Source organism: Dendroctonus ponderosae, unplaced genomic scaffold (assembly GCF_020466585.1).
Source record: "Dendroctonus ponderosae isolate FM_Combo_2020 unplaced genomic scaffold, Dpon_F_20191213v2 Dpon_F_20191213_10, whole genome shotgun sequence".
Lineage (NCBI taxonomy): Eukaryota > Metazoa > Arthropoda > Insecta > Coleoptera > Curculionidae > Dendroctonus > Dendroctonus ponderosae.
The window spans coordinates 3,177,090-3,183,419 of NW_026017111.1; the positions used below are offsets into that span (position 1 = coordinate 3,177,090).

A 6,330-nucleotide genomic window follows, 5' to 3' on the forward strand; every position below is an offset into this window, starting at 1 on the left:
ACAATGAAAAAAATAATTTCAATGCGGTGCCTCAGACAATGGCGTCACTGCCAATAAGCCTCTCACTTTTGCGTCATAGTTCAAAAGTTGCGACAGACTTGTATTCCGATCTCTGTCATTTGAGCGGGCAATTCGAATCGAAAATGAAACTGGAAGGTATTATTTGATAAGTGAGCCGAGCTGGAAACGGCAGGAATCGGGAAAACGAGCAGCTTTGGTGAGAAATTTCGAAATAAAATCCGGTAATTACTCGTCGGTGGGCCGAATTGGAAGATAAGTGGCCCCTTCGCGTTTCCGTTGCAATCTAGCTAATGCTCGAAGCAAGAAAAATGGCTCGCTTTTCTCAAGCACCGAATTGTCGTCGGCATTTTAAATTAGACATCGGAACAAAGCAATAAAACGAAAAAAAATGAAAAAACAAAACACGTAATTGACAACCCGTTCCCGCTCGCTACTCCGTTTCGGGCATTGTTTTACCGGATAATGGATTGCCGTTATTTACTTATGCGATAGATGCGAAAACTTGAGCTGATTGCTGAGTTTTGCTCAAACAAAGGAACAATGATGGGCCGGAAAGCTTTGGGTATTTTGCCATGGAGAGTCAATGGAACTGGGGCTAATTGGAGCGACTCGTTCGGGCCGAGAAATGAGGATAGTGGCCCTCTTTGAGGTATTTTGCTTTGATACTCAACAATGTCTTAAAACCTTATTATTCTGACACTGAAAGGAATTATCTGGATTCCATAGATGTTTGCCCAGTAAAACAAAAGTTTTAATTCGAAAAACGCCGCTTCAACTAACAACGTGAATTAATTCTGCCGGTAAAGCGTTCCATTAATAACCGCCGTTCTCGTCACAATCCATAATACCCTTATGCCTAATAAAATTCCAAGATAAACTAAATTATGGCGAAAATTATAATTTAGTGGCAACTGGAATCCCTTCTGACAGTATAATCGACCATCAGTTGCGCCCTTTGTGCGAAGGGTTGGATTTCTGCCCGTGTATTCTGCGCCCTAATTCCGACATACGGGTGTATGTTGGGAATATGGCGCAAAGGAAAGTTGGATATTTAATTCAAAATGGTTCAAGTTGCCACTTTTTGCCAGTTCGCTTGAGGAAAAACTCTTGAAATAGTGAATAAAATCGTTTTAAGGGCTGGGTAAAGGGGTGCGCCATCGTAGTGACGTGGAAGGGCGCGAACATTAAGGAATTTTTCGGGTTCATACCAGACTGGCGCGATCAATACAAACGGCTGGTCAGCATCTTCATATTTTCGCCTCATTTTTCGATTCGCCATGGATTCCTCCAAATTCAATTAACGCAAAACGCGGCCGCATTTAGCGGGGGGTAACAGTCACGTTATTATCTGCTTAATGACTAATCAGGGGGATGATTCGGTTAGGCTTTTTCTGCCCATTCCGCTAAAACCACTAAGAGCATTTCCGCTCGGTTCATTTAGTTGGGAAATAATGGCTCTAATTCTGACTGACACTCAATTAAATAGGAGCCAGTCGTCCAGATGCGTGCTCCAGAAGATTTAACTGGAACATACAGGGCGTGCCTTCACTTATTTAATGTAATGTTCCCAAAAAACATTTCAATCTCTCTACGCTTTACATAGAAAGCTGATCTGTGCCCAACGTCACTGCATTGGTGGGAGAAAGACAGCTAGTGCCCAACCCACTCGATCACGTTCGGGTGGTGAGAATAACGCGCTCTAGAATTGAACTGCTTACACCCAAGAGTTTGGAAGCAACACTTATTTCTATTGATGGGCGATTGGATGAATAAAATCAATAAAAGGTTGAAAAACTTTGTTGCATAGTTTCTGATTTTGCACAGTTTTTGGTAAGAATATTTTGTTTGCTATTTCACACCCCCAGAGGAATGATCTCTGTTTAAACTGCGGCTTCACTCTATTGCTTCGAGTCATTTCTCCATTACTTCCTGCTGAGCTCGAGGTCTGTTTAAGGGCCTTCACTGGTTATACACAAGGACGATTTCGGTGAAAACACAAAAAAACAGCACGGTATTTGCTGGCAGGCAGATCCAGTCGGGTTTCGTGTTCTCTTCAGCGCCAGACTGAAATGTATATTTCGGAGGCTTCGATCTCGAGAAAATGCCATTATTGGATTCGGCACTCTGATGGCACCGGAAATTGCTTCTTCTTATTGTTTTGGCGCGCCTGTTGTCTATTCGGTTACTATTAAAGCGCGCTCTAATATTGAAAAATTCCCCCGATATTCATCCTGGAACTTTTAGATGTAAGCGAGCATCTAAGGCCTGACTTAGAGTTTGTGTTAGGCTCACATTATGGAAAAATGACCTTTTAACAGCTTGAAAAAAGACCATAAATGTCCGATAAGTGAAAACCGCTTCAATTTTGAGGAATCTTTAGATAATTTTCTAGGGACACAAATGTATTTAACTCAAAACGTTTTGCGCAGTTTGGCAACACCGCTCGAAATTTGGCGTGAAAATGGTGATTTTCGTCCAATTTTGTGAGTGTTTTTTGGCTTAATTTATGGACCGTCCGGGATTTTTTTCCGATGAAACTGCTTAATTTAAGGTGACCTTAAAGGCACAAGGAAAAGAACGAACATTCGGAGCGACTCGCACGTTCAGCAAAAGCATCATAAACTTTCGGGAATTTCCGTGAAAATTCTCTTGTGAGGCAACTACGTTTTACAACAAAAAAATATTTTGCGACTTCGTTTATTCTATTCATAGGCTTCAATGAAACCAACTAAAAAGAGAATAAAGGCGCCTGTTGCCTCATAAAATGCGCTGACGAGTTGTCCTGACGTGTCAAGCCGTGTCGGTTTTAATGCGCCAACACTAAGTCGTTGTCGCTCTCTGAGTTAATGAGTTATAACTCATGGCCGATGGCGGAATTTTAACATCTAACAAAAAGAAGCCATCAACATATTGCTTTTGTGGATACGAATGCTTGAAACTATTTGGTTTAAAATGGGAAAATCAGGAAATTTTGATTGATGAACTTTAAAAATTTCCAGAGCGATGAGGGTGACGAGTTTTCCAAATGTTGATGCTTTTGCTTTCTTTGGTCGTTTTTGGAAAAAACCTAAATTCTGTCGAAACAAAACAAGATAACTTTGCTTCGATTTTGTCCAAAATTCAAAGGAAAAATGGGTATTCAAAAAAGACGATAAAGAAGACCAAACTGTAAAGACGACGACTTTTCTTGTAGATCCATCTTTCACCTTTTTTGCATAAAAGACTCTCAGTTTGCCAGTATTTTACAGTAAAACGTTAGAAAGAAAAAAACGTGTTGTTCTGTTTAGAGCGAGTTTTGTTTAGAAATTTTGACTTCAAAGTGAAAAAACCGAAATTTAATTTAACCGAATAATTCACAGCGACAAAAGTGACGAGTTTTCCGAATAATTGGATATAAACATGCACTTGTTTGGTTCGGGGAAATATTTTTGTGAAAAAATCTAGAAAAAATGATTAGGGTTTTGTCCAAAATTCGAAGCTGCAAAAGTTTTTTTGTGCGTCAACAACTTTTATATGAAACTATTTTTCGAAAGTTCAACACCAACGGAAATAATGGACTCTATCGCACTAAAAAACCACCCTGTATTTCATAGTATTCAACGTATTCCTCTAAAATAGTAAATAAATTCAATTTTTCATTCACATCTATCGGAAACATGAGCAAAAGCTTGACAGAAATGACGGATCAAACGCGAGAAATTGACGTGAAATATTTCTACAACCTGCCAACAGCGCGGAGCCTGTTCTATGCTCAGACGTTCGTGTCAAATTTGACTAAACCGTAGTTATAATTTACCCGCCAGTGGGCGTTTGGACTTTTGAACTCGCAATTTCAGTCAGATTACCTTTGATAAACATTGTTGCCGTCCTTCTGATCTAGTTTTTGGCAAAAATCTCAGTTTTCACTGGCAATTAATAGTTTTTACTATTTTTCCCGTACACCCAAAACAACCCCTCAAATGAATGACGCCAATTTTGAATCACCGTGGCGACCTTTGTTATCTTGTGGACCAGTGCATTTGACATTTGCAGAAAAACCATCACCAAACCAGTTGCTGGTGAAGAAATTATCGATCAGATCAAAATCTTTGATCGAAAATAATCGAAACATCGAAACACAGTTCACCAAAATGAGCCAATCCCCAACAAAATTTGCAGAGTTGCAGTGTTTGCAAAATGTCTAGGGATAGTGGAACAAATAGATAACGATGGCAAGGCTGCTTTCATCGTCCGATTCAAGCTTGAATGGTAAATTTGAAGGAAAAATAGTTATTTGGGGAATGTGTGTTTTGTCGTGGCCGCGACATACCAAATTCTACTCAGTTTCACATTGAAGAAGCCACATGGCGTCATTCAAGTAAGTAATTCATAATATTAATATTGCTATAAGTAATAACTGCTGAGCTGTTGAGAAATGTTAATAAAACTAAAAAAATCAAAGCGATAAGGGTGACGAGTTTCCCAAAAACTGATATATATATGCTTTTGCTTTCTCTGGTCGTTTTTTGAGAAAAACTAAATTTTGTTGAAAAAAAAAACAAGATAATTCAGAAGAAGAAAATGGGTAAATTTTCTTTTCTTGTAAATCCATCTTTTAACTTTTTAAACTTTTTAATACCATTGATGAATGGCCCTTAAAATAAATCTAAAAACAAGTTAAAAAGTCATCAACATTTTCCCGACAATGGTACTGAGTTACTGCGCCGGTGCGGTGCTATTTGCGCAGCACTGCGCCTACTCCTAAAACTCCGTATAAAAGTTCAGCCGTTTGCCTATCTGGAGCAAGCAGTTACTATCTATCACAGCCCGGCTAGCTCAGTCGGTAGAGCATGAGACTCTTAATCTCAGGGTCGTGGGTTCGAGCCCCACGTTGGGCGTCAACTTTTTGCAAAACCCACCAACTCCACTCAATTTTTTGGCTTTCATTGTTCAAGCTTTGAGTGGTTTTAGTGACTAAAATCGAAAAATATTCCAGTGGAACACGTAAGGAAAGAGTTGTACAGTCAGCAGATTCGCGAAGGAACACTACGTGTTCATGCGTCGGCTAATGTATCATCCTACTCGCTCTATTTTGGGTCAGAGCCAGCGACCCGCGCCTAATGTAAACACACTATAAAATATTACGGATTTGTGGGAATTTATTAATTATTGGCGATCGTTGATTGTTTCTCTCGCCTCATAATGAACGTTTTTATTCACAACTGTTGCGTGGGCAGCATGCTGTGCCATCGCATAGCTGAATGCGATTGATAAGTCCTATCGGCGATTTTTCTCTAATTGGTGTCGATTCGTTTCGAATTATTGTGGAGCAATCGACCGAAATAGTAAAACGTTCGATTCGTTTGCGAAAGCTCGGTTAATGCGCCCTAAAACCGGGCCTGTTGTTCGCTGTTGGTTCCAGACAAACTTTCCGGCATCAATTCAGCCCCCGCATTAAAGGGAACGAGCTAATTCATGACCAAACTGAGATAATACAAATAAAATTAGCTGAACCAGGCAAACTTTCTGGGCATGACGCGCGAAATTTCGTCGCCTTATTTATAGGGCCCCCATTAAACAATCTAATTCCAGAGGGCGTTTAGTGTTGTGTGCGCCTATAAAAGTCCGATGAAGATTGGGGTTTTGCTAGGGCTCGGAATTTTAAAAAATCTGAATTTCGAATATTCGTTTAGTGGTTTATTCGAATAGTAAAATTATTCCAATACTCGAATATCTAACGAATTCCAAATCAAAATCAATTCCTGGGCTTCAGTCATTTATTGTCTATTTATCAATTAAAAAACGAATTATCAATTGATAATTCAGTGAAACTGATGATGGTGGAAAACACCGAAACGTTTTTTAATTGATAAATAGACAATAAATGACTGAAGCCCAGGAATTGATTTTGATTTGGAATTGAAACACAGTCAGGAAAGTATGTACAATATCTAACGAATATTCGAATACAGTTGCGTCCGGATATAACGAACTTGAAAAATGAACTAAAACTGGTTTGTTATATCCGGAGTTCGCTATAAGCGAATAATAATGCAAAAAGACGTGGTGTATTTTATTTCGTTATTTTTACATAGAGGAGTAGATGTTTGTAGGCATGACTAAAACGAACACAAAAAGATTTAAAAAATTCAATTTGAAATCTACTTCATAAAGTCTGTAATTTTTGTTTGTACATTTCTGCTGCAAAAATAGATATTATTAATGTAGTTTTCAAGATCACAAAATGACTCCCAGATATGATTAGGAACTTGGCGTGATTGTAGAAAGTTCCGAGTTTCTGACACGTTTTTGTCATTTCAGAAATGGTTG

General features: G+C 38.9%; 1 non-coding gene across 1 annotated transcript; it reads left to right on the forward strand.

Annotated features, from left to right (window-relative positions):
* Nucleotides 1-4,825: 4,825 nt before the first annotated feature.
* Nucleotides 4,826-4,898, forward strand: Trnak-cuu. Its single transcript has one exon. It is a non-coding gene; the product is annotated as a tRNA-Lys (tRNA).
* Nucleotides 4,899-6,330: the final 1,432 nt, after the last annotated feature.